The 27,520-nt window shown below is 47.3% G+C and overlaps 1 protein-coding gene across 6 annotated transcripts in view; it reads right to left on the bottom strand.

The window, feature by feature from the left end:
- Positions 1-27,520, bottom strand: part of LCOR (ligand dependent nuclear receptor corepressor) — a 223,237-nt gene that overhangs the window by 184,360 nt on the left and 11,357 nt on the right. For all 6 annotated transcript variants that reach the window (XM_038743485.1, XM_038743487.1, XM_038743486.1 and 3 more), the window contains exon 2: positions 17,218-17,291. The gene's annotated coding sequence lies outside the window, so the exon portion shown is untranslated. The remainder of the gene's footprint in view (positions 1-17,217; positions 17,292-27,520) is intronic.

Below are 27,520 nucleotides of genomic sequence, written 5' to 3'. Positions count from 1 at the left end.
GTATTTATTGAGCGCTTACTATGTGCAGAGCACTGTACTAAGCGCTTGGGAAGTACAAATTGGCAACATATAGAGACAGTCCCTACGCAACAGTGGGCTCACAGGAGCACCGTGTGGGATAGGGACTATCCGACCTGATTACCGTTAATTCATCTCAACACTGAGCACAGTATTTGGCCCATAGAAAGCACCTTACAAATACTACTATCGTTATTATTATTGACACTTTTATATCCACTTCCCATCTCTAGTTCTATCCGCCGGGCCCCGTCCGAGACCTGGCCAATTCCTCCCCGACTACTGCCATCTGTCCCTCATAATCTCTCTGACTCTATCAGGTTGGCAATTTGGTTTCCGCTTGGCTATTGAAACTATTTTCCTCTAGTTTCCTCAATTCTCTAGAACGGCTTTCAACTCGCTGTCTATGAGATCGAGCCAAACTTTTGAACTTGGGCTTCAAGCGCCCAGTCTTCTGGCCCCATCCTACCTCGGTATCCACTTTCTCTCCTGTATATTTGCATATACATTTGTATGTATTTATTACTCTATTTATTTTATTTGTACATATTTATTCTATTTATTTTGTTAATATGTTTTGTTTTGTTCCCTGTCTCCCCCTTCTAATCAGTCAATCAATCAATCGTATTTATTGGGCACTTACTGTGTGCAGAGCCCTGTACTAAGCGCTTGGGAAGTACAAGTTGGCAACATAAGACTGTGAGCCCACTGTTGGGTAGGGACCGTCTCTATATGCTCCTTCCTCCCTCCTCTTCCTCCCTTCAAGGCCCTTCTTCCTCCCTTCAAGGCCCTGCTGAGAGCTCACCTCCTCCAGGAGGCCTTCCCAGACTGAGCCCCTTCCTTCCTCTCCCCCTCGTCCCCCTCTCCATCCCCCCCATCTTACCTCCTTCCCTTCCCCACAGCACCTGTATATATGTATATATGGTTGTACATATTTATTACTCTATTTATTTATTTATTTATTTTGCTTGTACTTACCTATCCTATTTATTTTATTTTGTTAGTATGTTTGGTTTTGTTCTCTGTCTCCCCTTTTAGACTGTGAGCCCGCTGTTGGGTAGGGACTGTCTCTATATGTTGCCAATTTGTACTTCCCAAGCGCTTAGTACAGTGCTCTGCACATAGTAAGCGCTCAATAAATACGATTGATGATGATGATGATATGCTGCCAACTTGTACTTCCCAAGTGCTTAGTACAGTGCTCTGCACACGGTAAGCGCTCAATAAATACGATTGATGATGATGATGATCTCTCTATGCTGCCAACTTGTACTTCCCAAGCGCTTAGTACAGTGCTCTGCACACAGTAAGTGCTCAATAAATACGATTGATTGAATGAATGAATGAATAATTCTGCTCAACAGCAGAACGAGTTCAAACAGGGACTTCTGGCATTAGCCAACATGAGGCTGGGAGTGAAAGGGAAAGAGAAAGAGAGAGAAAGAAATATGTCAATATACTTTTGGAGTCATGCCAGCCCCATTCTTCAAGTTAAGAGGCCCATCCACACCCCTATGGCGGGTCTTGAAAAAGTTTCAGGAGAAAACTGAAGCAGCGTGGCTCAGTGGAAAGAGCCCGGGCTTTGGAGTCAGAGGTCATGGGTTCGAATCCCGGCTCTGCCACGTCTGCTGTGTGACCTTGGGCAAGTCACTTAACTTCTCTGAGCCTCAGTTCCCTCATCTGTTAAGCGGGGATGAAGACTGTGAGCCCCACGTGGGACAACCTGATCACCTTGTATCCCCCCAGCGCTTAGAACAGTGCTTTGCACATAGCGCTTAACAAATGCCATCTTTATTATTATTATTATTATGGCGGGTGTAAATTCCTTGAGGGCAGGTAACATCATCAATCGTATTTATTGAGCGCTTACTAACTTACTAACATGTCAACTGAGGACTGTGAGCTCCCAAGCACTCAGTTCAGTGTCCTGCTTAGAGTAGGAGCTCAACAGGTATTCGCTGACAGAGAGGTAACCCACCCTCCCTACCCTAATAAGATAGGTCCTTTGGGCCTCTGGGGCAGCGCCCCCAAAATAACTTTCACTCATCATCATCATCATCATCATCACCAATCGTATTTATTGAGCGCTTACTGTGTGCAGAGCACTGGACTAAGCGCTTGGGAAGTCCAAGTTGGCAACATCTAGAGACAGTCCCTACCCAACAGTGGGCTCACAGTCTAAAAGGGGGAGACAGGGAACCAAACCAAACATACTAACAAAATAAATAGAATAGATATGTACAAGTAAAATAAATAAATAAATCATCATCATCATCATCAATCGTATTTATTGAGCGCTTACTGTGTGCAGAGCACTGGACTAAGCGCTTGGGAAGTACAAGTTGGCAACATCTAGAGACAGTCCCTACCCAACAGTGGGCTCACAGTCTAACAGGGGGAGACAGCGAACAAAACCAAACATACTAACAAAATAAAATAGAATAGATATGTACAAGTAAAATAAATAAATAAATCATCATCATCAATCGTATTTATTGAGCGCTTACTGTGTGCAGAGCACCGGACTAAGCTCTTGGGAAGTACAAGTTGGCAACATCTAGAGACAGTCCCTACCCAACAGTGGGCTCCCAGTCTAAAAGGTGGAGACAGAGAAAAAAACCAAACATACTAACAAAATAAAATAGAGTGGATATGTACAAGTAAAATAAATAAATAGAGTAATAAATATGTACGAACATATATACAGGTGCTGTGGGGAAGGGAAGGAGGTAAGATGGGGGGGATGGAGAAGGGGACGAGGGGGAGAGGAAGGAAGGGGCTCAGTCTGGGAAGGCCTCCTGGGGGAGGTGAGCTCTCAGCAGGGCCTTAATAAATAGAGTAATAAATATGTACAAACATATATACATATATACAGGTGCAGTGGGGAAGGGATCACCTTCCACTCCACCATCCCTGCTCCTCAATCAATCAATCAATTGTATTTATGGAGCGCTTACTGTGTGCAGAGCACTGTACTAAGCGCTTGGAGTCCTCACCGTCCTTATCGGCCTCCAGCTTTCTGGTCAGCACCAGTGGCTCACGTAGCTTCCTGACCTCAGGGCACCACTAAAAATGTCCTCTCGTCCCCCAAGTCTTCATAAACTTCCCCACACCACCTGTATATATGTATATATGTTTGTACATATTTTTTTTACTCTATTTATTTATTTTATTTGTACATATCTATTCTATTTATTTTATTTTGTTAGTATGTTTGGTTTTGTTCTCTGTCTCCCCCTTTTAGACTGTGAGCCCACTGTTGGGTAGGGACTGTCTCTATATGTTGCCAATTTGTACTTCCCAAGCGCTTAGTACAGTGCTCTGCACAAAGTAAGCGCTCAATAAATACGATTGATGATGATGATGATGATAAACCGAGCCAAAGTTCGGCATTAGCCCACTGTGAGACTGGCCTGGCTGAGGAAAACCGCTCAAGTTGAGCAGTGATACATTCCAGCTTTGTCAACGTGGGCGGGAAGAAGAGCTTTGAGACAGAAGACCATCATCATCAATCGTATTTATTGAGCGCTTACTGTGTGCACAGCACTGTACTAAGCGCTTGGGAAGTACAAGTTGGTAACATATACAGACAGTCCCTACCCAGCAGTGGGCTCACAGTCTAAAAGACCATGCCCTAGCCCTGACGATGGGAGAGGAGTCTCCACTCTACACTGACCAGAAAGCTGGAGGCCGATAAGGACGGTGAGGACTCCAAGCGCTTAGTACAGTGCTCTGCACACAGTAAGCGCTCAATAAATACAATTGATTGATTGATTGAGGAGCAGGGATGGTGGAGTGGAAGGTGGAAGGGGATCCCTTCCCCACTGCACCTGTACATATGTACGTTTTACCTCGGGGGTGGGGAGAAGAGGCCGGTCTAGAGAAGAGATGGACAAGTATTTTTCGATTCCAGGAACACACGGAAGTTCTGGCTGAGAGTCTGGGAGAAATTCCAAGTATTTTTTTTTTTTTAGCCCATAAAAGGAGGGAGAGCGGGAGGAGGAATGGTGCTGTCCAGCAGTCTTGAAGCTCAGACAGACGTGGCTGAAGGGTGTGCTTATGGTTTACTGGTGGGGTATACGTCCAAAAGAAATCAGGAGGCCTTCCCAGACTGAGCCCCTTCCTTCCTCTCCCCCTCGTACCCCTCTCCATCCCCCCATCTTACCTCCCTCTCTTCCCCACAGCACCTGTATATATGGATATATGTTTGTACATATTTTTTTACTCTATTTATTTAATTTATTTGTACATATCTATTCTATTTATTTTATTTTGTTAGTATGTTTGGTTTTGTTCTCTGTCTCCCCCTTTTAGACTGTGAGCCCACTGTTGGGTAGGGACTGTCTCTATATGTTGCCAATTTGTACTTCCCAAGCGCTTAGTACAGTGCTCTGCACATAGTAAGCGCTCAATAAATACGATTGATGATGATGATGGGCCTCAGGTGCCGGACCTGCCTGGGAACGTCCGTTGACATTTTAAGATTCCCAATAAGAGAAGAATAATGGTGGCATTAGTTAAGTGCTTACTATGTACCAGGAATTGTACACTAAGTTCTGGGGTGGATACAAGCAAATTGGGTTGGACACAGTGCCTGTCCCACCTGGGATTCACAGTCACCATTCCCATTTTACAGATGAGGTCACTTAGGAACAGAGAAGTAAAATGACTTTTTTTTTTAATGGCATTTGTTAAGCGCTTACTATGTGCAAAGCACTGTTCTAAAGCGCTGGGGGGGGGGGGGGATACAAGGTGATCAGGTTGTCCCACGTGGGGCTCACAGTCTTAATCCCCATTTTACAGATGAGGGAACTGAGGCTCAGAGAAGTTAAGTGACTTGCCCAAGGTCACACAGCGGACATGTGGCAGAGTCGGGACTTGAGGTAACTCAGGATCGCCTCAGCTTGGGGGTTATCCTGAGTTCATTTCGGTCAAAATCACCATTTATGAAAGCAGCATGGTGCAATGGAGATAAAGCACGGGTCTCGGAGTCATAAGGTCATGAGTTCTAATGCTGCCTCTGCCATTTGTCTGCTGTGTCACCTTGGGCAAGTCACTTTGTTTCTCTGGGCATCTCATCTGTAAAATGGGGATTAAGACTGTCAGCCCCACGTGGGACAGGGACTGTGTCCAACCTAATTTGTTCGTATCCACTCCAGCGCTTAGAACAGTGCTTTGCACATAGTAAGTGCTTGACAAATGCCAATTAATAACAATAATAATAATAATAATAATAATAATGGCATTCGTTAAGCGCTTACTATGTGCAAAGCACTGTTCCAAGCGCTGGGGGATACAAGGTGATCAGGTTGTCCCACGAGGGGCTGACAATCTTAATCCCCATTTTACAGATGAGGTAACTGAGGCCCGGAGGACTTAAGTGACTTGCCCAAAGTCACACAGCTGACAATTGGCGGAGCGGAATTTGAACCCATGACCTCTGACTCCAAAGCCCGGGCTCTTTTCACTAAGCCATGCTGCTTCTCTAATAATGATGGTATTTGTTAAACACTATGTTCTAAGAGCTGGGGAGGTTACAAGGTGATCAGGTTGTCCCACGGGGGGCTCACAGTCTCAATCCCCATCTTACAGATGAGATAACTGAGGCTCAGAGAAGTGAGTTGCCCAAAGTCACCCAGCTGACAGTTGGAGGAGCCGGGATTAGAACCCATGACCTCTGACTGCAAAGCCCGTGCTCTTTCCACTGAGCCACGCTGCTTCTCTAATAATGATGGTATTTGTTAAGCACTATGTTCTAAGAGCTGGGGAGGTTGCAAGGTGATCAGGTTGTCCCACCGGGGTCTCACAGTCTCAATCCCCATCTTACAGATGAGATAACTGAGGCTCAGAGAAGTGAGTTGCCTAAAGTCACCCAGCTGACAGTTGGCGGAGCCAGAATTAGAACCCATGACCTCTGACTCCAAAGCCTGTGCTCCTTCCACTGAACCATGCTGCTTCTCTAATAATGATGGTATTTGTTAGGCACTATGTTCTAAGAGCTGGGGAGGTTACAAGGTGATCAGGTTGGGGGGGCTCAATGTTTTAATCCCCATTTTACAGATGAGGTAACTGAGGCTCAGAGAAGTTAAGTGCGTTGCCCACAGTCACACAGCTGACAGTTGGCAGAGCCGGGATTTGAACCCATGACCTCTGACTCCAAATCCCGTGCTCTTTCCACTGAGCCAAGCTGCTTCTCTAATAATGATGGTATTTGTTAGGCACTATGTTCTAAGAGCTGGGGAGGTTGCAAGGTGATCAGGTTGGGGGGGCTCAATGTTTTAATCCCCATTTTACAGATGAGGTAACTGAGGCTCAGAGAAGTTAAGTGAGTTGCCCAAAGTCACCCAGCTGACAGTTGGAGGAGCCGGGATTAGAACCCATGACCTCTGACTCCAAATCCCGTGCTCTTTCCACTGAGCCACGCTGCTTCTCTAATAATGATGGCATTTGTTAAGCACTATGTTCTAAGAGCTGGGGAGGTTACAAGGTGATCAGGTTGGGGGGGGCTCAATGTTTTAATCCCCATTTTACAGATGAGATAACTGAGGCTCAGAGAAGTGAGTTGCCCAAAGTCACCCAGCTGACAGTTGGCGGAGCCGGGATTAGAACCCATGACCTCTGACTCCAAAGCCTGTGCTCTTTCCACTGAACCATGCTGCTTCTCTAATAATGATGGTATTTGTTAGGCACTATGTTCTAAGCGCTGGGGAGGTTCCAAGGTGATCAGATTGGGGGGGGCTCACAGTTTTAACCCCCATTTTACAGATGAGGTAACTGAGGCTCAGAGAAGTTAAGTGCGTTGCCCACAGTCACACAGCTGACAGTTGGCGGAGCTGGGATTTGAACCCATGACCTCTGACTCCAAAGCCTGGGCCCTTTCCACTGGGCCACGCTGCTTCTCCACTAGCCAAGCTGCCTAATACCACAATTATTATTATATGGTCTCTAGTCCTAGACACCTATGATCACCCCTACCCCGTCTATTTATGCATGTTCTAGCGGACATACTATATCGGCAACCAAGTATCCCTGCCCCGGTCACCTCAGTCCAACTGTCTCCCCACCTCAGTCAGCTCGTCCATTCTTCTGCGCTGCCCTGAGGCCTCCAGGCTTGGCGGATGGGGGTGTCGGGGTGATGATGATGAAGATGATGGCATTTATTAAGCGCTTACTCTGTGCCAAGCACTGTTCTAAGCGCTGGGGAGGTTACAAGGTGATCAGGTTGTCCCACGTGGGGCTCACAGTCTTAATCCCCATTTGACAGATGAGGGAAACTGAGGCCCAGAGAAGTGAAGTGACTTGCCCAAAGTCACACAGCTGACAGCTGGCGGGGCTGGGATTTGAACCCATGACCTCCGACTCCAAAGCCCGGGCTCTTTCCACTGAGCCACGCTGCTTCTCGTGTCGTCCAGCTCCTTTTCCTTAGTGCTTCCCCCAGCCAACCCAGCTGCCCAGCCCGCCTTGCCAACGGCTGTCTGGGAGCCATCTCAGCTCCCAGCAAAGCAGTGGGAGAAGCAGCGTGGCTCAGTGGAAAGAGCCAGGGCTTTGGAGTCATTGGTCATGGGTTCAAATCCTGGCTCCACCAACCATCAGCTGTGTGACTTTGGGCAAGTCACTTAACTTCTCTGGGCCTCAGTTCCCTCATCTGGAAAATGAGGATTAAGACTGAGAGCCCCCCGTGGTCCAACCTGATCACCTGTAACCTCCCCAGTGCTTAGAACAGTGCTTTGCACATAGTAAGCGCTTAATAAATTCATTCATTCATTCAATCGTATTTACTGAGCGCTTACTGTGTGCAGAGCACTGTACTAAGCGCTTGGGAAGTACAAGTTGGCAACATATAGAGACGGTCCCTACCCAACAGCGGGCTCACGGTCTAGAAGGGGGAGACAGACGACAGAACAAAACATATAAACCAAATAAAATAAATAGAATAAATATGTACAAGTAAAATAGAGTAATAAATATGTACAAACATATACATATACATATATACAGGAGCTGTGGGGAGGGGAATAAATGCCATCATCATCATCATCTCAAAGCCAATTGGAGCAGTAGGCGGTAGCCCAGACAACACCTACTGCTAATCTACATACAGCTACATGTAAATCATCATCATCATCATCAATCGTATTTATTGAGCGCTTACTATGTGCAGAGCACTGTACTAAGCGCTTGGGAAGTACAAATTGGCAACATATAGAGACAGTCCCTACCCAACAGTGGGCTCACAGTCTAAAAGGGGGAGACAGAGAACAAAACCAAACATACTAACAAAATAAAATAAATAGAATAGATATGTACAAGTAAAATAAATAAATAAATAGAGTAATAAATATGTACAAACATCTATACATATATACAGGTGCTGTGGGGAAGGGAAGGAGGTAAGATGGGGGGACGGAGAGGGGGACGAGGGGGAGAGGAAGGAAGGGGTTCAGTCTGGGAAGGCCTCCTGGAGGAAGTGAGCTCTCAGCAGGGCCTTAATAGAGTAATAAATATGTACAAACATATATACATATATACAGGTAAATCTACGTGAAAGTTATATATTGAACAGGTCAGATGCACACTCACAGACGAGCTCTTTTACCATCATCAATCGTATTTATTGAGCGCTTATACTGTGTGCAGAGCACTGTACTAAGCGCTTGGGAAGTACAAGTTGGCAACATATAGAGACAGTCCCTACCCAATAGTGGGCTTACAGTCTAAAACCGACATTGTGCATGTCTAGGACTGTGTCTCGTAGAATTACCGAAGGCTTGGAGTGGCTCAGTGGAAAGAGCCCGGGCTTGGGAGTCGGAGGTCACGGGTCCTAATCCCGGCTCCGCCACTTGTCAGCTGTGTGACTTTGGGCAAGTCACTTCACTTCTCTGGGCCTCAGTTACCGCAACCGTAAAATGGGGATAAGACCGTGAGCCCCACACGGGACAACCTGATCACCTTGTATCCCCCCAGCGCGTAGAACAGTGCTTCACACATAGTAAGCGCTTAACAGATGCCATCATTATGGTTATTAGAACAGTTCTGCACACAGCAAGCACTGAATAAATATTCAATCATATTTACTGAGCGCTTACTGTGTGCACATCATTTCATTAAGTGCTCGGGCGAGTACGCTACAACTCTAAAAAGTAAACACATTCCCTGCCCACAGCGAGCTGACGGTCTAATCTTTCGATACCGCTGAACGATAGGCCTTTCTTACACTGAAGAGCTCTTGGAGAACAGAGGCCGTGTTTCCATTCCCTGAAAAACCCGCCTCTAGGACCTGGCACAGCACCGGGCACACGACTTATTAAATAGGACGAAATTCAGTGATTCAGTTTTATGCAAAATATCCTCACTCCGAGGCAGAAACAAAGGACAAAAAACAGTGCAACAGTTAGGGCAGCCACAGTTAGAACTAAATGACCGATTGGGAAACACAATGCAATAGTGTGCAAAAAAAAAAATACAAAGAAATCAATCAAGCAACCGGATTTACGGAGCGCTCACTGTGTGCGGCGCACTTGACTAAATACTTGGGAGCGTACAACAGAACAGACTTGGAAGATCCATTCCCTGCATAAGAAGAGCTCACAAGCTCACGGCCCAGAGGACTGCCATCATGTCATGGAAGAAACTCAGCAGAACAGAGTGAATCAGAGGGAAAAAAGCCTCCATCTTCCAGCACGACCAACCCAAGCCCTCCTCACTGCTGCTGTTGGCACTCTGCTTCTTCCTCACCCTATCGGGAAGCTGACTTCCACTTCCCTAACATTTGATCAGATTGAAATGGGAGTGGGAAGAGGCAGCAAAAGGAAACCAGGATCAGGAAAATGTACTGGATTCCCTTCCAGTAGCCAGAATGTAATGTATTGTGGTCAATAACGAAGTGATAACTGACCCTTTCAAGCACTTGTTCGTTCATTCATTCATTCAATTGCATTTATTGAGCGCTTACTGTGTGCAGAGCACTGCACTAAGCGCTTGGGAAGTATGTCGGTAACATATAGAGACGGCCCCTAACCAACAACGGGCTCACAGTCTAGAAGGGGGAGAGAGACAACAAAACAAAACATGTAGACACTTGTCATGTATAAAAGAACGGAATGAAGAAATTAGTTCTTGAAAGGTAAAATGCCACAACCAGAGACCTGGAAACCCATCTTTTCCTCAATAAATTTGATCATTTCAGACCTTTAATCAATCAACCAATAGTATTTATTTTTTTTTAAATGGCATTTGTTAAGTGCTTACCATGTGCCAGGCACTGTACTAAGCACTGGGGTGGATATACAAGCTAATCAGTTTGGACACAGTCCATGTCCCACACAGGGCTCACAGGGTTAATCCCCATTTTACGGATGAGGTAACTAAGGCCCAGAGAGGCTAAGTAACTTGCCCATGGTCACACAGCAGGCAAGTGGTGGAGCTGGGATTACAGCCCAGGTCCTTCTTGAGTCCCAGGCCCGTGCTCTATCCACTAGATCACACTGCTTCTCTATTTATTGAGCACTACTGGGTGCAGAGAACTGTACTAAGCGCTTGGGAGAGAGAGAACTGTACAACACACTTGGTAGACATGTTCCCCGGTTGTACATATTTATTACTCTATTTGTTTATTTATTTTACTTGTGCATATCTATCCTATTTATTTTATTTTGTTAGTGTGGTTGGTTTTGTTCTCTGTCTCCCCCTTTTAGACTGTGAGCCCACTGTTGGGTAGGGACTGTCTCTATATGTTGCCAATTTGTACTTCCCAAGCGCTTAGTACAGTGCTCTGCACATAGTAAGCGCTCAATAAATACAATTGATGATGATGATGATGAGCTTTGTCTAGAGGTTTTAAATACGTCTCACTCCTCATCCTCTCCCTCTGACCATGACTGTGCCTCATGTTTCTATGTGACTTATAAGTGATAGACCCAGGTTTATCCTCTCACAGTAAAACCAACAGGCTTCCTGCTCTCTTCCTTACTCGCATTCCCAGTTCCTATTTCCCAATTTCAAATTTCACAGGTTTGGTCCCCGCAATCAGCTGTTCCCACGCCGTTCAAAACTTTCCAGTACCACGGTACCATAAGTATAGCACTGAAAATCCTGGTACTGCTCAAAGTGTTTTAGTAGTTGGAATATTCCAGGCGGTGGCATTTTCAGCACCGCCAAGTGCCAGTCATGGGCTGGCCCAGTTTAGCACTGACCTAGCCTGGGGATTAGGACCAGGAAAATTCATCTTCCCTTGACCGAAGGGATCCGCTTACACCAGTAAACTATTTCTAACCCTTGAAAATGCTCAGGAATTGCATTTGCAGCACTCTTCCATTCTCCATCTCGGTGACAGACTAGATCGAAATGACAAGTCCACGCTTCTCCTCCCAAAATAACCAAAGGCCTGATTACACAACTGAGGCAATTTAAGGTTGTGCTTCTAAAATTTTACAGCCAATCATGAGAAAAACAAATTCAGTTGAGCTTATGAACAATTCAATTGTATCATTCCCTCTACTCTAAGCTCACTGTGGGCAAGGGAACAGGTCTACCATCATCATCAATCGTATTTATTGAGCGCTTACTATGTGCAGAGCACTGTACTAAGCACTTGGGAAGTACAAATTGGCAACATATAGAGACAGTCCCTACCCAACAGTGGGCTCACAGTCACAGTCTACCAATTCTGTTTTACTGTACTCTCCCAAGCGCTTAATATATTGCTCTGCGCACAGTAAGTGCTCAACAAATGCCACTGATGATGATGATCAGTGCAAAACTGAGGAAATGTTACAATAATTGTGACTAACCAGGCTGCTCACTTCAAATAACTGCCTTACCGTAAAACCCCTTTCCTGTCCAGCTAGACTGGATTTCGCAGCTACAACAATCTAATTCAGCGGTCTCTAGCTAAATTTCCCCAGTTCCCTTGTTTATCATTTATATTTATATGCTAATTTACACCTATTGTAAATTTGGCAATCGGCATCCATTTGTGTAAGCTACTTGAGGGTAGAGACCCTAATCTTTTCCTATTGGTAGTTTCCCAAGCACCTAGTAGGGTGCTCTACAAACCACAGCACTCAAAGAAAGGTTAATGACAATAATGACACTAAAAGCCACCCCTAAGTGTATGAAATAATTGGAAGGGCAACAAGTATTTGTGCATGTCTACCTTATCTCAGAAAAGTTCCATTTTCAACTTTTTGTTCATTCAAATCACCTATTACCAACCCACTACCATTGAGCCTAATTCTCACAGTAGAATAGTACGACAAAAGGGAAGCATAACGAGAAAAGGGAGAAGGAATGGTGAAGACCACCAGAAGTCTCTGAGCTTGTGGCCTAGTGGCAAGAGCCTTAGAGCCGACTTCCAATCCCTGATCCGCCACTTGCCTGCCAAGTGATCTTAGGCAAGTCACTTAACTTCTCCGTGCTTCAACTGCCTCATCTATAAAATCGGGATTAAATTCTCCTTCCTCCGAGTTAGGACTGTGAACCCCATATTCATTCAATTGCATTTATTGAGCACTTACGGTGTGCAGAGCACTGTACTAAGCCCTTATGGGACATGGACTGAGTTCAACCTATCTTGTATCCCAGCGTTTAGTATAGTGCCTGGCAGACAGTAAGCACTTAAATAGCATTTTTTAAAAATCAATGCCACTGATTGAGAAGTAGCTGGGAGTGGGTACTGGGGAGACAGATTGACCAGCCCTCCCCTTGGGAAGAAAATACAGGGCTTGTACAGCACGATTCCTTAGCCAAGGGGCAACACTCAGCTACTTGCCAGTAGCTATGCTGCTGCTGTTGCTACTCCACCTTCCAGTTAATTTGCTGTGGCTTCCTTTAATTAGCCTTGAATGGGTCAGAGACGGCCATCGACACTCACTCCCTCGGTGAACTCCTTCGCTCCCACAGCTTCAACTATCATCTCTACGTGGATGATACCCAAATCTCTATCTCCTCCCCTGTTCTCTCTCCCTCCCTCCAGGCTCGCATCTCCTCCTGCCTTCAGGACATCTCCACCTGGATGTCCTCCAGCCACCTAAAACTCAACATGTCGAAGACTGAGCTCCTTATCTTCCCTCCCAAACCCTGCCCTCTCCCTGACATTCCCGTCACTGTGGACGGCACTACCACCCTTCCCGTCTCACAAGCCCGCAACCTTGGTGTCATCCTTGACTCCGCTCTCTCGTTCACCCCACACATCCAACCCGTCACCAAAGCCCTTCTGTCTCACCTTCACAACATCGCCAAGATCCACCCTCTCCTCTCCATCCAAACCGCTACCACGTTAGTACAATCACTCATCCTATCCCGACCGGATTACTGCATCGGCCTCCTCTCTGACCTCCCAACCTCCTGTCTCTCCCTACTTCAGTCTACACTTTACTTTGCTGCCCGCATTATCTTTCTACAGAAATGTTCAGAGCTTGTCACCCCCGCTCCTCAAAAATCTCCAGTGGCTACCAGTCGACCTACGCATCAAGCAAAAACTCCTCACTCTCAGTTTCAAGGCTGTCCATCCCCTCGCCCCCTCCTATCTCACCTCCCTTCTCTCCTTCTACAACCCAGCCCGCACCCTCCGCTCCTCTGCCGCCGCTAACCTCCTCACTGGGCCTCATTCTCTCCTGTCCCACCCTCGACCCCTGGCCCACCTCCTACCTCTGGCCTGGAACGTCCTCCCTCCTCAAATCAAGTCAATCACTCTTCCCCCCTTCAAAACCCTACTGAAGGCTCACCTCCTACAAGAGGCCTTCCCAGACTTATCCTCATCCCCCCTCTCCCCATCGCCCCAACTCCCTCCTTTAATTCTACCCCACCACCCCACAGCACTTATATATACATGTACGTATCTATAATTAATCAATCAATCAATCAATCGTATTTATTGAGCGCTTACTATGTGCAGAGCACTGTACTAAGCGCTTGGGAAGTACAAATTGGCATCACATAGAGACAGTCCCTACCCAACAGTGGGCTCACAGTCTAAAGGGGGAGACAGAGAACAGAACCAAACATACCAACAAAATAAAATAAGTAGAATAGAAATGTACAAGTAAAATAAATAAATAAATAAATAAATAGAGTAATAAATATGTACAACCATATATACATATATACAGGTGCTGTGGGGAAGGGAAGGAGGTAAGACGGGGGGATGGAGAGGGGGACGAGGGGGAGAGGAAAGAAGGGGCTCAGTCTGGGAAGGCCTCCTGGAGGAGGTGAGCTCTCAGCAGGGCCTTGAAGGGAGGAAGAGAGCTAGCTTGGCGGATGGGCAGAGGGAGGGCATTCCGGGCCCGGGGGATGACGTGGGCCGGGGGTCGATGGCGGGACAGGCGAGAGCGAGGTACAGTGAGGAGATTAGTGGTGGAGGAGCGGAGGGTGCGGGCTGGGCAGTAGAAGGAGAGAAGGGAGGTGAGGTAGGAGAATAAATAATTCTATTTATTTATATTAATGCCCATTTACTTGTTTTGCTGTGCATATATCTATAATTCTATTTCTTTACATTGATGCCTCTTTACTTGTTTTGATGTCTGTCTCCCCCCTTCTAGACTGCAAGCCCGTTGTGGACAGGGACTGTGTTTATTGCTCGATTGTGCTTTCCAAGCACTTAGTACAGTGCTCTGCACACAGTAAGCGCTCAATAAATACGACTGAATGACCCATTCACAACCGTTTTCCCTGCCTGGCCAAAGTCAACGTGGGCTCAAGTCTGACTTCCTTCATCCTTTGCTCAATTACTGAAAACCACAGCAGGCCCCAGGAATCAGGTGGAAACCAAGGCTTCCCTCTCTGGCTTCTAAAACTTCTCCAGCGTCAGAATTTCCCTCAACCCAAAGAATCAAATTAAGATACAGAATTCATCTCCATACAGCGCTTAGAACAGTGCTTTGCACATAGAAAGCGCTTAATAAATGCCATGATTATTATTATCTGACTCCCAGCTCTCCGACAAGAGAACCGGATACATTTTGGGGTCGGGTGGTAAATGTATTTTTGGTGCCAAGCGTGAGACTTAAATATTATTTGGAAATAACTAATCGCAGCTCTAAGGCGGACTGCGCTGTCGGGTAAAAAGTCACTGCTTGGACTACTCTGGTGTTTCCACTCCTGTCCATATTGTGGTTGCCTCCATATCTTTTTAAAGTTCTTCCACGTAAGTTACCAATGAGGATGCCAGCACATTAAAAAAATTATTTAGCAATGTATAAACTGAGAGAACACGTCCTGTGAGCACAGCAGAAAAGATAAATTCATAGAGGATTCACAATGGACTATTAGAGAAAAAAGTTAGCCACGTCAGAATGCACATCCCTGCCCAAGGGAAGGGATGACAAGGAGGGTGATTGTAACTCTGTCCTTACAAGCGTCCTTTGTGGGCACAGTTGGGAAACAGAATACTTGGACTTAAGGAACCATTGGTCTGTCTGTCTAGAATTTCTTTTGGCGTTAAATCTGAGATTTACCTTACAACCACCAACACAAGTCAGACCACTTAAGGCACATTAAAGTTCAACGGCAATCACGTTTAAGTCCAAGTTTTTTCTTAACTGTTTCTTCGAAAAATTATCACTCGGATACAAAACACCAGAAAGTGCCTATTCTAGATCCGGATATTCAGTTCAGAAACATTTGTTTCCAGTGACGTGTGATAAGGCACCAAAAATTAATTTTAAAATTAAGAAATAGAAAGTAACCACATTAATGAAAAGCAACTGATTTGGGCCTTAGGTGAGCTGGAGAGTGTAAACAAACAAATGGGAAGAGTTAGAACTGGGACAGAATAAACATTAGCTTCTTAAAAGAAACATAAGCAAGACTATTTAAATGCTCTCTGGGAAACTGAAAACTTGCCAACATTTTAGTCATTTTAAGACTTCAAAAATAAAACCAAGAATAATGCAACCAGATTACTAGGCAAACAAGTCAAAAATTAAAACAAGGACAAGCCTTCCCCACAAATTAATTCGCTGGTTATTTTTTAAAATTGGATCCCTTTGTATACTGGTCAGATACCAAATATCCGTGAAGCTAGAAAACCTATCAAATAACCAGCGATTTATCTTTAGCAACAACACCGCCGTGAGCTGAAGAAACAGGACGGAGAGTAGATTAAAAGCAAATTGTCAAAGACAGAAGGACTGTTTCCTCAAAGATATATACCAACTGTTTTTTGGATGAGCAGGGTCCCAAGTTTCTCCCATTTTTAATTCACAGGCACGTCACCTGGGGAAGTCTGACTAGATCTGACACAGACCTGACAGACGACTTGTGCCTTACAGGTACTTCAAGGCCATTTTGATAAGCCGTTCCCGTTTAAAAAAAAAAAACCAATCTCCATTTTAAAATGCAAATAAACCTTGCACCGACGCAGCCGAGTTGCATCCACTGCAATCTCCCGACCTCGCTCTCTGTGCGAATTTCTGACCCGTCGGTCTAGGGTTGCATCGAGATTCGGATTACTCATTCTCCTACAATATCAACGAAGGGTGTCGGAAGGGCCGGTTTCGTGCGGCCAGTGTCATCTTCGAGGTAAAGGTTACCCGCTTCCTCACTTGGATTAAAGTTTCAGTTTTGCTTTCTCGTCCGCTAAAGAAATCAACCCTTGCGGGACGTCGCGAAGGGCCGAAGGCTTCCGCACAAAGACGCGGAGCTAACCGAGTGCTGTAATTCTTGCAAACAGAGTCTCCCCTCCGCCCGCCGCCCCCCTCCCCAACCAACAGATATGTCTATTAAATCAGTGTCTGTTCTCCCCCTCGCACAACAAAGAGAACTTCTCACTGCATGAAATTGCCACTGAATGGACACCAGAAAGCGGGATTTGCATAATTTCTTCCAAGGAAACCCAGTGAGGGAGGAGGGGTGCCAGGGATGGGGGGCACGAGGCGCGCGCCTTTGGAATCTCCCGAGCCGGCGGAGAATTGGGGATGGGGGGGGGTGGCTAATTCCCAATTAATATTCCTGGCGGGGGTGATTTCGGGGGGGTTCGCCGGGGGGCTGCGCGTGAGTGTGTGTGTGTGGTAGAGGAGATGGAGAGATAGGGAGGAGGAAGAGGAGGAAGAGGAGGGAGATTTCCCAGCAGAGCAGCGGCACCAGGGCAGGGATGGAGACAACAATGCCGAGGGGACCAGGACCGGCCCCTGCCCGGCGAGGCCCCCCGGGACGGGAGTCGGGGCGGCGGTCGGCGCGGAGACCCCACACAGGGCCACTTACTTTTCGGAGGGGGGTTAAATATATGAGTTAAGCCCTTATGGTCCCGCCGGCCGCCGCGCAGAGGGAAACGGGACCTTGGGAGAGAAAAACAGACAAAACACACAGTGTGAGAGGAGCAGCTCGGGCCTCCCTGGGCCCTCCTGGGGGGAGGGGAGGGGAGGGGGAGCCCCCTGACCACCCCCATCTTTCCCCGAGCCGGGGGGAGGGGAGGACATGGTGAGGAGGGGGAGATGATGGGCGGGGGGAGAAGGGAAGAGGCTCCTCCTTGGGCCTCGGCGGCTGGAAGCAATTCCCGGGAAAGGAGCGACGGGGCCCTCTGCACGCCCCCACACTCACCTCCACGCTCAGACCCCCGGCCCCTTCCCCTCCCCATCCCACCCCCAACGAAGGCGGCGAACGGCCCTGCCCCCCGGCTCCATCATCCGGCCCGTTGTTGGGTAGGGACCATCTCTATCTGGGGCCCATTTCAATCAATCAATCAATCAATCGTATTTATTGAGCGCTTACTGTGTGCAGAGCACTGGACTAAGCGCTTGGGAAGGACAAGCTGGCAACATATAGAGACGGTCCCTACACATGGAGACGGTCCCTACCCAACAGCGGGCTCACAGTCTAGAAGGGGGAGACAGAGAACGAAACAAAACATATTCACAAAATAAAATAAATAGAATAGATATGTACAAGTAAAATAAATACAGTAATAAATATGTACAAGCATATATACATATATACAGGTGCTGTGGGGAAGGGAAGGAGGCAAGCGCTTAGTCCAGTGCTCTGCACACAGTCGGCGCTCAATCAATACGACTGAATGAATGAATGAATGGCCTGAGGGGAGGCCCTTCTTGACTGCGAACCGGCAATGTCTCTGTTGGTGAATTGTACTTCCCAAGCGCTTAGGACAGTGCTCTGCACACAATAATTGCTCAATAAACACGACTGAATGAGTGAATGAATGAATAAAGGCCTGAGGGAAGGCCCCTTCTAGACTGTGAGCCCCTCGTTGGGCAGGGACTGACTCTCTCTGTTGCCGAATTGTACTTTCCAAGCGCTTAGGACGGTGCTCCACACACAGTTTAAGCGCTCAATAAATACAACTGAATGAATGAGTGAAAGGCCAGAGGGAAGGCCCTTCTGGACTGTGAGCCCCTTGTTGGGTAGGGACTGTCTCTGTTGCCGAATTGGACTTTCCAAGCGCTTAGTCCAGTGCTCCGCACCCAGTCAGCGCTCAATAAATACGACTGAATGAATGACTAAATGAATGAATGGAAGGTCTGAGGGAATGAAAAGGCCCTTCAGGCCTGTGAGCCCGTTGTTGGATAAGGACGGTCTCTGTTGTCTAATTGGGCTTTCCAGGCGCTTAGTCCAGTGCTCTGCATCCAGTCAGCGCTCAATAAATACGACTGAATGAATGACTAAATGAATGAATGGAAGGGCTGAGGGAAGGCCCTTCAGGCCTGTGAGCCTGTTGTTGGGCGAGGACCGTCTCTCTCTGGGGCCCAGTTGTACTTCCCAAGCGCTTAGAGCAGTGCTCAGCACCCAGTGGGCGCTCAATAAATACGACTGAATGAATGACTAAATGAATGAATGGAAGGCCCTTCTGGATGGTTGTTGGGTAAGGACAGTCTCTGTTGTCTAATTGGGCTTTCCAGGTGCTTAGTCCAGTGCTCTGCATCCAGTCAGCGCTCAATAAATACGACTGAATGAATGACTAAACGAATGAATGGAAGGCCTGAGGGAAGGCCCTTCTGGACTGTGAGCCCGTTGTTGGGTGGGGACCCTCACTCTCTGGGGCCGAGTTGTACTTCCCAAGTGCTTAGAGCAGTGCTCAGCCCCCAGTGGGCGCTCAATAAATACGACTGAGTGAATGACTAAATGAATGAATGGAAGGCCCTTCTGGATGGTTGTTGGGTAAGGACAGTCTCTGTTGTCTAATTGGGCTTTCCAGGCGCTTAGTCCAGTGCTCTCCATCCAGTCAGCGCTCAATAAATACAACTGAATGAATGACTAAATGAATGAATGGAAGGGCTGAGGGAAGGCCCTTCAGGCCTGTGAGCCCGTTGTTGGGCGAGGACCGTCTCTCTCTGGGGCCCAGTTGTACTTCCCAAGCGCTTAGAGCAGTGCTCAGCACCCATTGGGCGCTCAATAAATACGACTGCATGAATGACTAAATGAATGAATGGAAGGCCCTTCTGGATGGTTGTTGGGTAAGGACAGTCTCTATTGTCTAACTGGGCTTTCCAGGCGCTTAGTCCAGTGCTCTGCATCCAGTCGGCGCTCAATAAATACGACTGAATGAATGACTAAATGAATGAATGGCCTGAGGGAAGGCCCTTCAGGCCTGTGAGCCTGTTGTTGGGCGAGGACCGTCTCTCTCTGGGGCCCAGTTGTACTTCCCAAGCGCTTAGAGCAGTGCTCAGCACCCAGTGGGCGCTCAATAAATACGACTGCATGAATGACTAAATGAATGAATGGAAGGCCCTTCTGAATGGTTGTTGGGTAAGGACAGTCTCTATTGTCTAACTGGGCTTTCCAGGCGCTTAGTCCAGTGCTCTGCATCCAGTCGGTGCTCAATAAATACGACTGAATGAATGACTACATGAATGAATGGAAGGCCTGAGGGAAGGCCCTTCTGGACTGTGAGCCCGTTGTTGGGTGGGGACCATCACTCTCTGGGGCCGAGTTGTACTTCCCAAGCGCTTAGAGCAGTGCTCCGCACCCAGTGGGCGCTCAATAAATACGACTGAATGAATGACTAAATGAATGAATGGAAGGCCCTTCTGGATGGTTGTTGGGTAAGGACAGTCTCTGTTGTCTAACTGGGCTTTCCAGGCGCTTAGTCCAGTGCTCCGCATCCAGTCGGCGCTCAATAAATACGACTGAATGAATGACTAAATGAATGAATGGCCTGAGGGAAGGCCCTTCAGGCCTGGGAGCCCCTTGTTGGGCGGGGACCGTCTCTCTCTGGGGCCCAGTTGTACTTCCCAAGCGCTTAGAACAGTGCTCAGCACCCAGTGGGCGCTCAATAAATACGACTGAATGAATGACTGAATGAATGAATGAATCCCGGTCATTCCTGTGACAGCTCAGGCCCCCCTCCCCCACCTTCCCTCCCGCCCCACGGCGCACGCGCACGCGGCCCCGAGGGGCGGGGGGCTGCTAAAGGAGGGGGCGCTGATTGGTCGAAGCTCATCCCCCCCCGCACTTCGCCCGCCCCCCCTCGTGCGCATGCGCACCTCCGCCCTCGTCGCCTCGGCGGCCCAACCGGCTGCGGCCGCCCCGGAGAGAAGGCGGCGGCGGTGGCGCCCCCCGGCGGCGGGAGGCCGCCGCGGAGAACCGGGCGGGTGGCCTCTCTCTAGTCTCCTTATTTTATTTTCTTAATACGTTTTGTTTCATTCTGAATGAATGAATCAATGAATGTTGGACAGGGACCGTCTCTAGATGTTGCCAACCTGTACTTCCCAAGCGCTTAGTACACTGCTCTGCACACAGTAAGTGCTCAATAAATACCACTGAATGAATGTTGGGTAGGGACCGTCCCTAGATCAATCAATCAATCAATCAATCAATCATATTTATTGAGCGCTTACTATGTGTAGAGCACTGGACTAAGCGCTTGGGAAGTACAAACTGGCAACATACAGAGACAGTCCCTACCCAACAGTGGGCTCACAGTCTAAAAGGGGGAGACAGAGGACAAAACCAAACATACTAACAAAATAAAATAAATAGAATAGATATGTACAAGTAAAATAAATAAATAAATAAATAGAGTAAATAGATGTTGCCGGCTTGGACTTCCCAAGCGCTTAGTATAGTGCTCTGCACACGGTAAGTGCTCAATAAATACGATTGAATGAATGAATGCCAACTTGTACTTCCCAAGCGCTTAGTCCACTGCTCTGCACACAGTAAAGCGCTCAATAAACACGACTGAATGAATGAATGCCAACTTGTACTTCCCAAGCGCTTAGTATAGTGCTCTGCACACGGTAAGTGCTCAATAAATACGATTGAATGAATGAATGCCAACCTGAACTTCCCAAGCGCTTAGTCCACTGCTCTGCACACAGTAAGCGCTCAATAAACACGACTGAATGAATGAATGAATGCCAACTTGTACTTCCCAAGCGCTTAGTCCAGTGCTCTGCACACAGTAAGCGCTCAATAAATACGACTGAATGAATGAATGTTGGGTAGGGACCGTCCCTAGATGTTGCCGGCTTGGACTTCCCAAGCGGTTAGTACAGTGCTCTGCACACTGTAAGCGCTCAGTAAATACCACTGAATGAATGAATGAATGAATGTTGGGTAGGGACCGTCCCTAGATGTTGCCGACTTGTACTTCCCAAGCGCTTAGTACAGTGCTCTGCACACGGTAAGCGCTCAATAAATACGATTGAATGAATGAATGCCAACCTGTACTTCCCAAGCACTTAGTCCACTGCTCTGCACACAGTAAGCGCTCAATAAACACGACTGAATGAATGAATGAATGCCAACTTGTACTTCCGAAGCGCTTCGTACACTGCTCTGCACACAGTAAGCGCTCAATAAATACCACTGATTGAATGAATGAATGTTGGGTAGGGACCGTCTCTAGATGTTGCCGGCTTGGATGTCCCAAGCGCTTAGTCCAGTGCTCTGCACACAGTAAGTGCTCAATAAATACCACTGAATGAATGAATGAATGAATGTTGGGTAGGGACCGTCCCTAGATGTTGCCGACTTGGACTTCCCAAGCGCTTAGTCCAGTGCTCTGCACACAGTAAGCGCTCAATAAATACGATTGAATGCCAACCTGTACTTCCCAAGCGCTTAGTCCACTGCTCTGCACACAGTAAGCGCTCAATAAACACGACTGAATGAATGAATGAATGCCAACTTGTACTTCCGAAGCGCTTCGTACACTGCTCTGCACACAGTAAGCGCTCAATAAATACCACTGATTGAATGAATGAATGTTGGGTAGGGACCGTCTCTAGATGTTGCCGGCTTGGATGTCCCAAGCGCTTAGTCCAGTGCTCTGCACACAGTAAGTGCTCAATAAATACCACTGAATGAATGAATGAATGAATGTTGGGTAGGGACCGTCCCTAGATGTTGCCGACTTGGACTTCCCAAGCGCTTAGTCCAGTGCTCTGCACACAGTAAGCGCTCAATAAATACGATTGAATGCCAACCTGTACTTCCCAAGCGCTTAGTCCACTGCTCTGCACACAGTAAGCGCTCAATAAACACGACTGAATGAATGAATGAATGCCAACTTGTACTTCCCAAGCGCTTCGTACACTGCTCTGCACACAGTAAGTGCTCCATAAATACCACTGAATGAATGAATGAATGAATGTTGGATAGGGACCGTCCCTAGATGTTGCCGACTTGTACTTCCCAAGCGCTTAGTACAGTGCTCTGCACACGGTAAGCGCTCAGTAAATACGATTGAATGAATGAATGCCAACCTGTACTTCCCAAGTGCTTAGTCCACTGCTCTGCACACAGGAAGTGCTCAATAAACACGACTGAATGAATGAATGAATGCCAACTTGTACTTCCCAAGCGCTTCGTACACTGCTCTGCACACAGTAAGTGCTCCATAAATACCACTGAATGAATGAATGAATGTTGGGTAGGGACCGTCCCTAGAGGTTGCCGGCTTGGACTTCCCAAGCGCTTAGTACAGTGCTCTGCATACAGTAAGTGCTCAATAAATACGATTGAATGAATGAAGGAATGCCAACTTGTACTTCCCAAGTGCTTAGTCCAGTGCTCTGCACACAGTAAGCGCTAAATAAATATGACTGAATGAATGAATGTTGGGTAGGGACTGTCTCTAGATGTTGCCGGCTTGGACTTCCCAAGCGCTTAGTACAGTGCTCTGCACACAGTAAGCGCTCAATAAATATGACTGAATGAATGAATGTTGGGTAGGGACTGTCTCTAGATGTTGCCGGCCTGGACTTCCCAAGCACTTAGTACAGTGCTCTGCACACGGTAAGCGCTCAATAAATACGATTGAATGAATGAATGAATGCTGGGTAGGGACCATCTCTACATGTTGCCGACTTGGACTTCCCAAACGCTTAGTACAGTGCTCTGCACACAGTAAGCACTCAATAAATACGACTGAATGAATGAATGAATGCCAACTTGCCCTTCCCAAACGCTTAGTACAGTGCTCTGCACACAGTAAGCACTCAATAAATACGACTGAATGAATGAATGAATGCCAACTTGCCCTTCCCAAGTGCTTCGTACAGTGCTCTCCACAGAGTAAGCGCTCAATAAATACCGAATGTTGGGTAGGGACCGTCTCTAGATGTTGCCGACTTGGACTTTCCAAGCGCTCAGCCCAGTGCTCTGCACACAGAAAGCGCTCAATAAATACGACTGAATGAATGAATATACTTTCCAAGCGCTTAGTCCAGCGCTCTGCCCTGTCACCGCTCAATACGACTGAATGAATGAATGTACTTTCCAAGCGCTTAGTCCAGTGCCCTGCACAGTGTAGGCGCTCAATAAATACGATTGGATGAATGTACTTTCCAAGTGCTTAGTCCAGAGCTCTACACACAGAAAGCGTTCAGTAAATACGATTGAATGAATGAACGTTTCAAGCATTTAGTCCAGTGCTCAGCACACAGTCGGCGCTCAATAAGTACGACTGAATGAATGTACTTTCCAAGCGCTTGGTCCAGCGCTCTGCACACAGAAAGCGCTCAATAAATACGACTGAATGAATGTACTTTCCAAGCGCTTAGTCCAGCGCTCTACACACAGAAAGGGTTCAGTAAATACGACTGAATGAATGAATGTTCCAAGCACTTAGTCCAACACTCAGCACACAGTCAGCGCTCAATAAATACGACAACGAATGTACTTTCGAAGTGCTTGGTCCAGCGCTCTGCACACAGAAAGCGCTCAATAAATACGACTGAATGAATGTACTTTCCAAGCGCTTAGCCCAGCGCTCTACAAACAGAAAGCGTTCAGTAAATACGACTGAATGAATGAATGTTCCAAGCACTTAGTCCAGCGCTCAGCACACAGTCGGCGCTCAATAAATACGACAACGAATGTACTTTGCAAGCACTTGGTCCAGCGCTCTGCACACAGAAAGCACTCAATAAATACAAATGACTGAATGTACTTTCCAAGCGCTTAGCCCAGCGCTCTACACACAGAAAGCGTTCAGTAAATATGACTGAATGAATGAACGTTCCAAGCGCTTAGCCCAGCACTCAGCACACAGTCGGTGCTCAATAAATACGACAACGAAAGTACTTTCCAACCGCTTGGTCCAGCGCTCTGCAAACAGAAAGCGCTCAATTCATTCATTCATTCATTCAATCGTATAAATTGAGCGCTTACTGTGTGCGGAGCACTGTACTAAGCGCTTGGGAAGTACAAGTTGGCAAAATATAGAGACTTTCCCTACCCAACAGTGGGCTCACAGTCTAGAAGTATACGACTGAACTCTACACACAGAAAGCGTTCAGTAAATACGACTGAATGAACTCTCCAGGCGCCTAGTCCAGCGCTTTACACACAGAAAGCGTTCAGTAAATACGACTGAATGAATGAACGCTCCAGGCGCCTAGTCCAGCGCTCTACACACAGAAAGCGTTCAGTAAATACGACTGAATGAATGAACGTTCCCAGCGCTTAGTCCAGCGCTCTACACACAGAAAGCGTTCAGTAAATATGATTGAATGAACGTTCCCAGCGCTTAGTCCAGCGCTCTACACACAGAAAGCGCTCAGTAAATACGATTGAATGAATGAACGCTCCAGGCGCTGAGTCCAGCGCTCTACACACAGAAAGCGTTCAGTAAATACGACTGAATGAATGAACGTTCCCAGCGCTTAGTCCAGCGCTCTTCACACAGAAAGCGTTCAGTAAATACGACTGAATGAATGAACGCTCCAGGCGCCGAGTCCAGCGCTCTACACATGGAAAGCGTTCAGTAAATACGATTGAATGAATGAATGTTTCAGGCGCCTAGTCCAGCGCTCTACACACAGAAAGCGTTCAGTAAATACGACTGAATGAATGAACGCTCCAGGCGCCTAGTCCAGCACTCTACACTCAGAAAGCGTTCAGTAAATACGATTGAATGAATGAATGCTCCAGGCGCCTAGTCCAGCGCTCTACACACGGAAAGCGTTCAGTAAATACGATTGAATGAATGAATGCTCCAGGCGCCGAGTCCAGCGCTCTACGCACAGAAAGCGTTCAGTAAATACGACTGAATGAATGAACGTTCCCAGCGCTTAGTCCAGCGCTCTTCACACAGAAAGCGTTCAGTAAATACGACTGAATGAACGCTCCAGGCGCCGAGTCCAGCGCTCTACACACAGAAAGCGTTCAGTAAATACGACTGAATGAATGAACGCTCCAGGCGCCTAGTCCAGCGCTCTACACTCAGAAAGCGTTCAGTAAATACGATTGAATGAATGAACGCTCCAGGGGTCTAGTCCAGCGCTCTACACACAGAAAGCGTTCAGTAAATACGATTGAATGAATGAACGCTCCAGGCGCCTAGTCCAGCGCTCTACGCACAGAAAGCGTTCAGTAAATACGACTGAATGAATGAACGCTCCAGGCGCCTAGTCCAGCGCTCTACACACAGAAAGCGTTCAGTAAATACGATTGAATGAATGGACGTTTCAGGCGCTGAGTCCAGTGCTCTTCACACGGAAAGCGTTCAGTAAATACGACTGAATGAATGAACGCTCCAGGCGCCTAGTCCAGCGCTCTACACACAGAAAGCGTTCAGTAAATACGACTGAATGAACGAACGCTCCAGGCGCCTAGTCCAGCGCTCTACACACGGAAAGCGTTCAGTAAATACGACTGAATGAATGAACGTTCCCAGCGCTTAGTCCAGCGCTCTTCACACAGAAAGCGTTCAGTAAATACGACTGAATGAATGAACGCTCCAGGCGCCTAGTCCAGCGATCTACACACAGAAAGCGTTCAGTAAATATGACTGAATGAATGAACGTTCCCAGCGCTCTACACACAGAAAGCGTTCAATAAATACGACTGAATGAACGCTCCAGGCGCCTAGTCCAGCGCTCTACACACAGAAAGCGTTCAGTAAATATGACTGAATGAATGAACACTCCAGGCACCTAGTCCAGCGCTCTACACACGGAAAGCATTCAGTAAATACGACTGAATGAATGAATGCTCCAGGCGCCTAGTCCAGCGCTCTACACACAGAAAGCGTTCAGCAAATACGACTGAATGAATGAACGCTCCAGGCGCCGAGTCCAGCGCTCTACACACAGAAAGCGTTCAGTAAATACGATTGAATGAATGAACGCTCCAGGCGCCTAGTCCAGCGCTCTACACACAGAAAGCGTTCAGTAAATATGACTGAATGAATGAACGTTCCCAGCGCTTAGTCCAGCGCTCTTCACACAGAAAGCGTTCAGTAAATACGACTGAATGAACGCTCCAGGCGCCGAGTCCAGCGCTCTACACACAGAAAGCGTTCAGTACATACGACTGAATGAATGAACGTTCCCAGCGCTTAGTCCAGCGCTCTTCACACAGAAAGCGTTCAGTAAATACGATTGAATGAATGAACGCTCCAGGCGCCTAGTCCAGCGCTCTACACACAGAAAGCGTTCAGCAAATACGACTGAATGAATGAACGCTCCAGGCGCCGAGTCCAGCGCTCTACACACAGAAAGCGTTCAGTAAATACGATTGAATGAATGAACGCTCCAGGCGCCTAGTCCAGCGCTCTACACACGGAAAGCGTTCAGTAAATATGGCTGAATGAATGAACGCTCCAGGCGCCGAGTCCAGCACTCTACACACGGAAAGCGTTCAGTAAATACGACTGAATGAATGAACGTTCCCAGCGCTTAGTCCAGCGCTCTTCACACAGAAAGCGTTCAGTAAATACGACTGAATGAATGAACGCTCCAGGCGCCTAGTCCAGCGCTCTACGCACAGAAAGTGTTCAGTAAATATGACTGAATGAATGAACGCTCCAGGCGCCGAGTCCAGCTCTCTACACAAAGAAAGCGTTCAGTAAATACGGCTGAATGAATGAACGCTCCAGGCGCCTAGTCCAGCGCTCTACGCACAGAAAGCGTTCAGTAAATATGACTGAATGAATGAACGCTCCAGGCGCCGAGTCCAGCTCTCTACACACAGAAAGCGCTCAGTAAATACGATTGAATGAATGAACGCTCCAGGCGCCTAGTCCAGCGCTCTACACACAGAAAGCGTTCAGTAAATATGACTGAATGAATGAACGTTCCCAGCGCTTAGTCCAGCGCTC

This window comes from Tachyglossus aculeatus, chromosome 3 (genome assembly GCF_015852505.1).
Source record: "Tachyglossus aculeatus isolate mTacAcu1 chromosome 3, mTacAcu1.pri, whole genome shotgun sequence".
In the NCBI taxonomy this organism is placed as follows: Eukaryota; Metazoa; Chordata; class Mammalia; order Monotremata; family Tachyglossidae; genus Tachyglossus; species Tachyglossus aculeatus.
Note: the sequence above shows the minus strand (reverse complement) of the source record. Positions and strands in the feature narration are given on the sequence as shown.